At 39.7% G+C, this 7,164-nt stretch overlaps 1 non-coding gene across 1 annotated transcript; it reads right to left on the reverse strand.

The window, feature by feature from the left end:
- Positions 1 to 4,631: 4,631 nt before the first annotated feature.
- LOC142441953 (U6 spliceosomal RNA) lies at positions 4,632 to 4,738 on the reverse strand. The gene has a single exon (XR_012783229.1). It is a non-coding gene; the product is annotated as a U6 spliceosomal RNA (small nuclear RNA).
- Between the last annotated feature and the right edge of the window lie 2,426 nt (positions 4,739 to 7,164).

Here is a 7,164-nt window from a genome sequence, read left to right on the forward strand (position 1 = left end):
CTGTGATTGAATTATATCTATCCACCTTAAAGGAAAAACAACAAATACTATTATTCAACTTTATGCACCAACCACAAAAGCTAGTGATAAATAAATTGAAGAATTCTAACAACAATTCAGTCAGAAATTGATTGAGCATATAACCAGGGCATGTTGATAGTTATTGGTGATAGGAATGCAAAAGTTAGAAACAAAGAGGAAGAAACACTACTTGGAAAATATGGACTGGGTGAAAAAATGAAGCTGTCTTTTGGTTGACAGATTTTTGCCAAACCAAGGGTTTGTTCGTAGAAAATACCCTTTTTTCAACAACAACAAAAAAGTAGACTATATATGTAGACTTCATCAGGTTGAATAAACAGAAATCAAATTGACTATATCTGTAGGAAGATCTGATTGAGAAGCTCAATATCAGCAGCCAAAATGGGACCAAGGGCTGGCTGAGGAACAGACTTCAATTGCTCATATATAATATTAGCATAATGTTGAAGAAAATTAAAACAAGTCAATAAAGCTAAAATAAAATCTTGTCTATACCATCTGAATTTTGAGAACAACTCAGAACATATTTGATGCATCAAACACTAATGACAGGAGACCTAATGATCTATGGGAGGACATCAAGACCATCGTTCATGAAGAAAGAAGTAGATCATCAAAAAGACATGTAAAAAGAAAATACCAAAGTGGATATTAGAAGGGACTCTGAAACTTGATATTAATGGAAAAGTAGCTAAAGCAAGTGGATGAAAAGATTAAATCAAAGGCTGAATAGAAAAATTTAAAAGGAAGCTCAAGAAGACAACGCCAAATATTAGAACCAAATGTGCTAAGACTTAGAAAACTGAAAGGAAAGAATATGCTCAGCATATTGGAAAAATGAAAGAACTAACGAAAAAATGCAAGCCTCAAATTGCAATTTTGTAAGATTCTATAGGAAAAATCTTGAATGATTCAGGAAAAATCAAGAGAAGATGGAAAAAATGCATGGAAGCACGGGGCCAGGAAAAACTAGTGGACAATCACCATTTCAGGAGGCAGCATATGAGCAAGGAGGTGCTGAAGGAAGAAGTTCAAATAGCACTGAATGCATTAGTCAAAAACAAAGCTCCAGGAAATGACAGTACACCCACTGAAATGTTCCAGAAAACTGAAGAAGCACTGGAAGCACTCACTTGCATATGCCAAGAAAGGTGGAAGACAGCTGTGCCCATTCAAAAAAACGGTGACCCAACAGAATGGTCAAACTAGAGAAGGCTCGCATCGATATCACACACGTGTAGAATTTTGCCTAAGATCATCTAACAATGGTTACAGCAACACATTGACAGGAAACTGCCAGATTGAGTTTAGAAGAGGATTGGATTCAGGTTGGATTCAGAAGAGGAGGTAGAATAATGGAAATCCATGCTGATGTCAGCTGGATCTTGGCTCAGCACAGAGAACATGAGAAATAGGTTTTCTTGCATTTATTTGGCTTTGTTAAAGGCATTTGACTGTGTGGACCATAATAAACTGTGGATAATCTTGAGAAGACTAAAACTTCCGGAACACTTCATTTTGGTTCTGAAGAAGTTATATCTAAATCAATAGACAGCGTGCAAACAGAATAAGGGCTTAACATCGGAAAAGGCTTAAAATCAGAAAAGGTGTGCACCAGGGTTACAGTCTCGTATCATACTTGTTTATTCTTTATGCTGCGCAAATCATCAGAGATGCTGAATTCGACGAAGAAGAGGATGACAACTGACCTGGAGTAAATCTTCAGTTTGCCAGTGACACAACCTTGCTTCCTGAAAGTGAGGAGGAATGGACTCAGTTTCCATCGATGATGCGGATCAAAGTTTGTCGCCTTCACTATGCATTACAACTCAATGTGAGGATGAACTAAATCACCCCGGGTGTGCCAGAGGCAGCATCATGATAAATGGAGAAAAGGTTGAAGCTGTCGAGGATTTTATCCTGCTTGGATCCACGTTCAATGCTCATGGAAGCAGTACTCAGGAGGTCAAAGTAAGGACCGCTGAGGTAAGTCTGCTGCATACGACTTCTTGAGAGTGTTGAAGAGCAAGGATGTTACTTTGACTAAGGCGCATCTCACCTGAGCTACGGTATGCTCTGTTGTGTCATATGCTTGTGAAAGTTAGCAATTGGATGAGGCAGCCCATCGAAGATTATGAGTTTGACTTGTCTGTATGGGACGAAGGCCAGAGGGCTCCCGTGAGGCAAACATGGCAAGATTTCGTCTTATATACTTTGGAAATATTGTGAGGAGAGAAAGACCAGTCCCTCTAGTGTTCTTTCATTAAATTACTGTGCAGCCCTAACTTGGAAATCTACAAATCTACTTGACCCTGAGACATCCCACATGTCCTTTCTTGCGGCTTTCTATTTTAAATAAGGCTACAGATATGATGATGTTACCACCTTGCTTTAAACCTTTCAGTGTGTTATTCGTAAGATATATCTTTTATGTGGATTTAAACCTTCCAAAATTTTCAGGTCCAGTTGGCCTCTCCTGATTTATTTATGTCACTTACTTCTCACACGCTATACTCATGTGTTAAACTTTCCTCAGTCCTCCAAAGGTAACCTTTTTACTCTGCACTTTATACATGTTATATCTTCAGATGGAAATACTACATTTTATCTCACATTTCCATCTTTGATTAGATAATTTCTACCCATCCTTCAAATTTCAGCTTAACTATTTCTTTAGGAAATCTTATTTGCAGCTATTGAATTAGTCTCAATCCATGATGATCCCATGCCTAACAGAACAAAAGTTGTCCAGTCCTGCTTCATATTCATGATCAATGATGTGCTTACTGGACCCCATAAATTAGCTGATAACTCTGTTGAATGATTTTATATTTGCTTGTCCTATTACTGTTTTCTGGGCACTCATGTCATTTATAAGCCCCCTTTCAACTGCTCTTTGTGTAAAGTCATAGAGTATGAATCACCACCATATCAATGCCTGGCACAGTGCCTAGTTTTAGAGAATCAGTAATTACTATTAAACAATAAAGTATATGCTCTCACGATTTTCTGTTCTCTCCCTTTCTTCTCATCCCTTTCTCCTCTCCCCTTTTCTTACATTCATTCCTGTTTTCCTTTGGTTTTCCCTCCTTCTTTTTCTTCTGTTCTTGTCTCGCATGGTCTCCCCTTCACTTTATCCTTCTTCTTCTGTCTGCAGGCCACAATTTATGTGATCCTACAATCTTTCCATCTCTCTTAGTCAGTTAACAATGACCACCATCCTAAACTGATGTATGAAGGGAAACATGCCACTTCCAGAGGCTGGAGAGCTTGCCTGGGGAGACACATGTGTCTGTTTTAGGAAAACTACTGAACAAATAGTCAAGAATCTGAGTTTCAGTGTCAAGACCTTCCATTAAGCAGATATATAAACTGGACATGTGTAGTGTGAGCCCCACACCAATTCCTAGATCTTTTTTTTTCTTCTTCGTTCTAATCTGCCCTAGGCTTCTTTTCAAAACTCCAGTGTTAATTTATGGTAGAGTTTCTTATTGATCATCTCCCTGAGGCAAAGCAATCTTCTGTTAATTTTCTCTTTGATTAGCTCCTGGTACTAATTTTTTAAACCCTGCGGATAATGGGCCAATGTAGGCTAACTCCATATCTCCATATGAAAGTATCTGAATTGTTCCTTTGTACACAATCAGTTCTTTCATGGCTGGATGCTATTTACACAAACACTAGTGGATGACTGTTAGGGAAAATTTACAATACGAGTCACTGAGACTACCAGTCACAGGTTCACTAAAGCAATGCTCATATATATTTTAATATGGCACATGGGACATCGATGCCATGGTTTTCTGCCTCCCCACAGTTGAACCATTGTGATACCGCTGTTTTCCATGTCTTCAGACACCATGGGTTTTCATCTTTAAGTCTTCAGGTTAAGTATGTCTGAGGCAGCGTCCAGTTCACCCAGTGGATTTTCCAAATCATTTCCCACAGATACAGCTTCTGGAGCACGGCCCGCACCTCGAAGACCCAGGATTCAATGCCCCAGGAGTCCATGGGACCCAGCCTGGGTCCCCAGGATGCACCCAGAAGCCTGGGCCAATGTGGCCTATTTGGTGCATACCACCAGGGACATGGCCCACCCCTAGGGTCCCCAAAAGGATTTTCAGTCACTCCTTCCCCTAACAAGAGGTCGGTCCTCCGCTTTTCCTATCAACAGTTATGCCTTTGTGCTCCCCTAGATGCCTTCGCTCCCTTCCCCCTTCTGACCTGACTTCGCATCAGCATCCCTCAGTCTCTGACAGGGTGGTCTACCTGTCTGGGGACCTCATGCTAGCTTTGCATGGCAGCCACTCAATAGACAACATCCTCTTCCTCTCCATTAACAGCTTGATTCCAGCTGACACGGGACACCCTGAGGCAGAGTGGTCTTCAACCTACACTCCTAGGGAAGGTAGTATATGGCTCACCGGCTCTAGTCATCCTCTCTAGCAGGCCGTCGGACAACCCTGGCCAGCAAACTGATGCCCTACAAGCGTGAGCTTGTTTCCATCCTGTTGCTTGTTCCTACAGCAGTGGACTCATACCTTGTTTGTCCAGAATTGATCTGTTATAATTGAAATAAGGACATTTAAAAAAATATGGAACGCTTCATGAATTTGGGTGTCATCCTTGCGCAAGGGCCATGCAAATCTTCTCTGTATCGTTCAAATTTTAGGATATATGCTGCTGAAGAGAGCACAAAATAAGAACACTTTTTAAATAAAAACAAATTTTACCTTGAGTGGGTTACAGGAAGAATATAAAAAGCAACTTTGTACCTCTTGGCCTGGGTATTTACAATGGGATATAGCTCTGGTGCTGATGTTGAGTAAGTATTGGATTGCTAAGCTCCATCACAAGGTTGGTTGTTTAAAACTATCAGCTTCGCTGGAGGAAAAATATGAGTTTCAATGCTCCTGCCAGGATTAAAAAAACAGCCTCAGTAATCCTATTACATTCTCTATAAGTTGGAATCAAATTTATGGCAGTATTTTGTTTGTTTGCTTTATAATTAAATGGTATGTATTTTCTTTATTTAGTTATACTTCTATAAAACAATGTCAATATAAAACACACAAAAAACCATTTGAAATAGGATAGTTCCAATTTGGGGAACGTTATTTCTTTTAAAGAGAATTACACTGAAGTTTGTTTTCAATGAATAGTTAATGAAATGGAAAGGTTTATGGTATAATGTTATGTGGGCAAAAGGAAGCTTAGTTTATTTTGTATCCTATGACATTTCATTTTTTTTTTCAGAAAAAAAGTGAGTACATGCTCATATGAGGAGGGGTCTGAGAGGGCAGAGGGAATTCAATTATGCCATAATGGAATTTTTCCATGAACTTTTTGAAGCTTCCTCATAGCAGTATAAAGATGGATATATGTGCGTTCGTATATCAAGTGGTGAAAGAAAGTATAATATTAATGGTGCTTATAATTAAGAGACTTGTATTAAAATGCATTATCCTTTTACATCTCTGTGTTTTTGTAAAATATTAAGGAAATAACTTAATAATCAGGAGTCTTAATGGACATTGTTTCATGTATTTCAAAACCAACTCACTGCCATTGAATTGATTTCAACTCATAGTGACAGTAGAACTCCCCCTGTAGGTTTCTGAGACTATAACCCTTCCGTCGTTTTGAACCATGGACTTCACAGTTGAAAGTCTGTGTGTAGCCCACTGCACCTCCAAGACTGAAATATCCATCTCTTCAGAAACATATTAGGGCCTGTAGTATCATAATATAATATTTATTACAGCTCAGTTATATGAACAGAATTCTTCAATGTAAAGTGTTTTATGAACTGCTTCAATATATTGTAGGTTGTATAGTACCCTCCAAAAATATCCACATCCTACTCTCCCAAACCTGTGGATATGTTATATTGCAAAAATGATGTTTCAGATATTATTAAATTAAGGATCTTGAGATGATAAGCTCTGATGGTGTGGTGTATTAGACTTCGGGCTGCTAACCATCAAGGTCAGCAGTTCGAAACCACCAGACACTCTGCAGGAGAAAGATGAGGCTGTCCACTCCAGTAAAGAGTTACAGTGTGAGAAATCCACAGGGGCAGTTCTACTGTGTCCAATATAATCACTAAGAGTCAGAGTCAACATGATGGCAGTGAGTTTGGTTTTGTTGAGATTAATTTAAAATATCTGCACAAGCCTATTTTCATCTTCAGTGTCCTTATACAAGGGAGGAAATAGTTCTACAGAGGTGAAGGTGTAAGTGGCAGAAAACTGGAAGATTCTGCCTTTCTGAATTTTAAAATAGAGAAAGAAGTCCAAGGCAAAACTCAAAACAGGAACCCTTAGGAAACTGGAAGGGTGTGAGATTCTCTAATGCTTCCCCAGGGAGCCAGTCCACTGACACCGTGTGAGATTTGCCACTGAGTTGAACTAATGTGGGGCTTCTAACCCCCAAAGTGTAAGACAATGCCTGTGTGTTGTTGAAGCCACAGATCTTGTAGGACGTTCTTACAGCAGGCCTAGGAAATGAACACTGCCCTTCAGTCTGTAAACATTTCATTTCTCAATTATGTACGTAGCCATCAACACAGGGTATCAATATAAGAAGAGTGTGAAAATGTGTGAAGAATTGAAAAATGATCATTTTTGATGATATCTTGGGTGTGTCCTTCTGCACCCGGGAAAACCAGCAAAAGTATTTATGTTTACTCTTTTCCAAACTCGATGGATGGTGGCCCAGAGGATGCTACCTGGGATAGCTAGGACCCCTCCTTGTGGATTTGGGGACTCTCCATTTTGGAGCTAATATCTTTCATCAAAAGTCATATAAAAATCCTGCCATGAACTTTTTGTACTAACAAATGTTTGTACATAATTTCAAGTGTTTCAAAGAATCCCCTGAAGCTAAATCAGTAGTGCATCAATGTCTCTAAATTCCAGCTCTAGAATCTGCACTTCGATAACAAGAGAAGCCCCTCCTCCCCACTCAGGTGCTCAAACTGTAGAGCTATCTCAGAGAATCAGCATCTAACAGGCTTGCTGATAACAGGGGCTGGAAAGAGGCCACATCTTCTGGGCAAAGCACCAGGGGAACCCAACACCAGGCGCTGGTGCGATGCACCCACTGGCACCGTTTGCAGTG

This window comes from Tenrec ecaudatus, chromosome 2 (genome assembly GCF_050624435.1).
Source record: "Tenrec ecaudatus isolate mTenEca1 chromosome 2, mTenEca1.hap1, whole genome shotgun sequence".
In the NCBI taxonomy this organism is placed as follows: domain Eukaryota; kingdom Metazoa; phylum Chordata; class Mammalia; order Afrosoricida; family Tenrecidae; genus Tenrec; species Tenrec ecaudatus.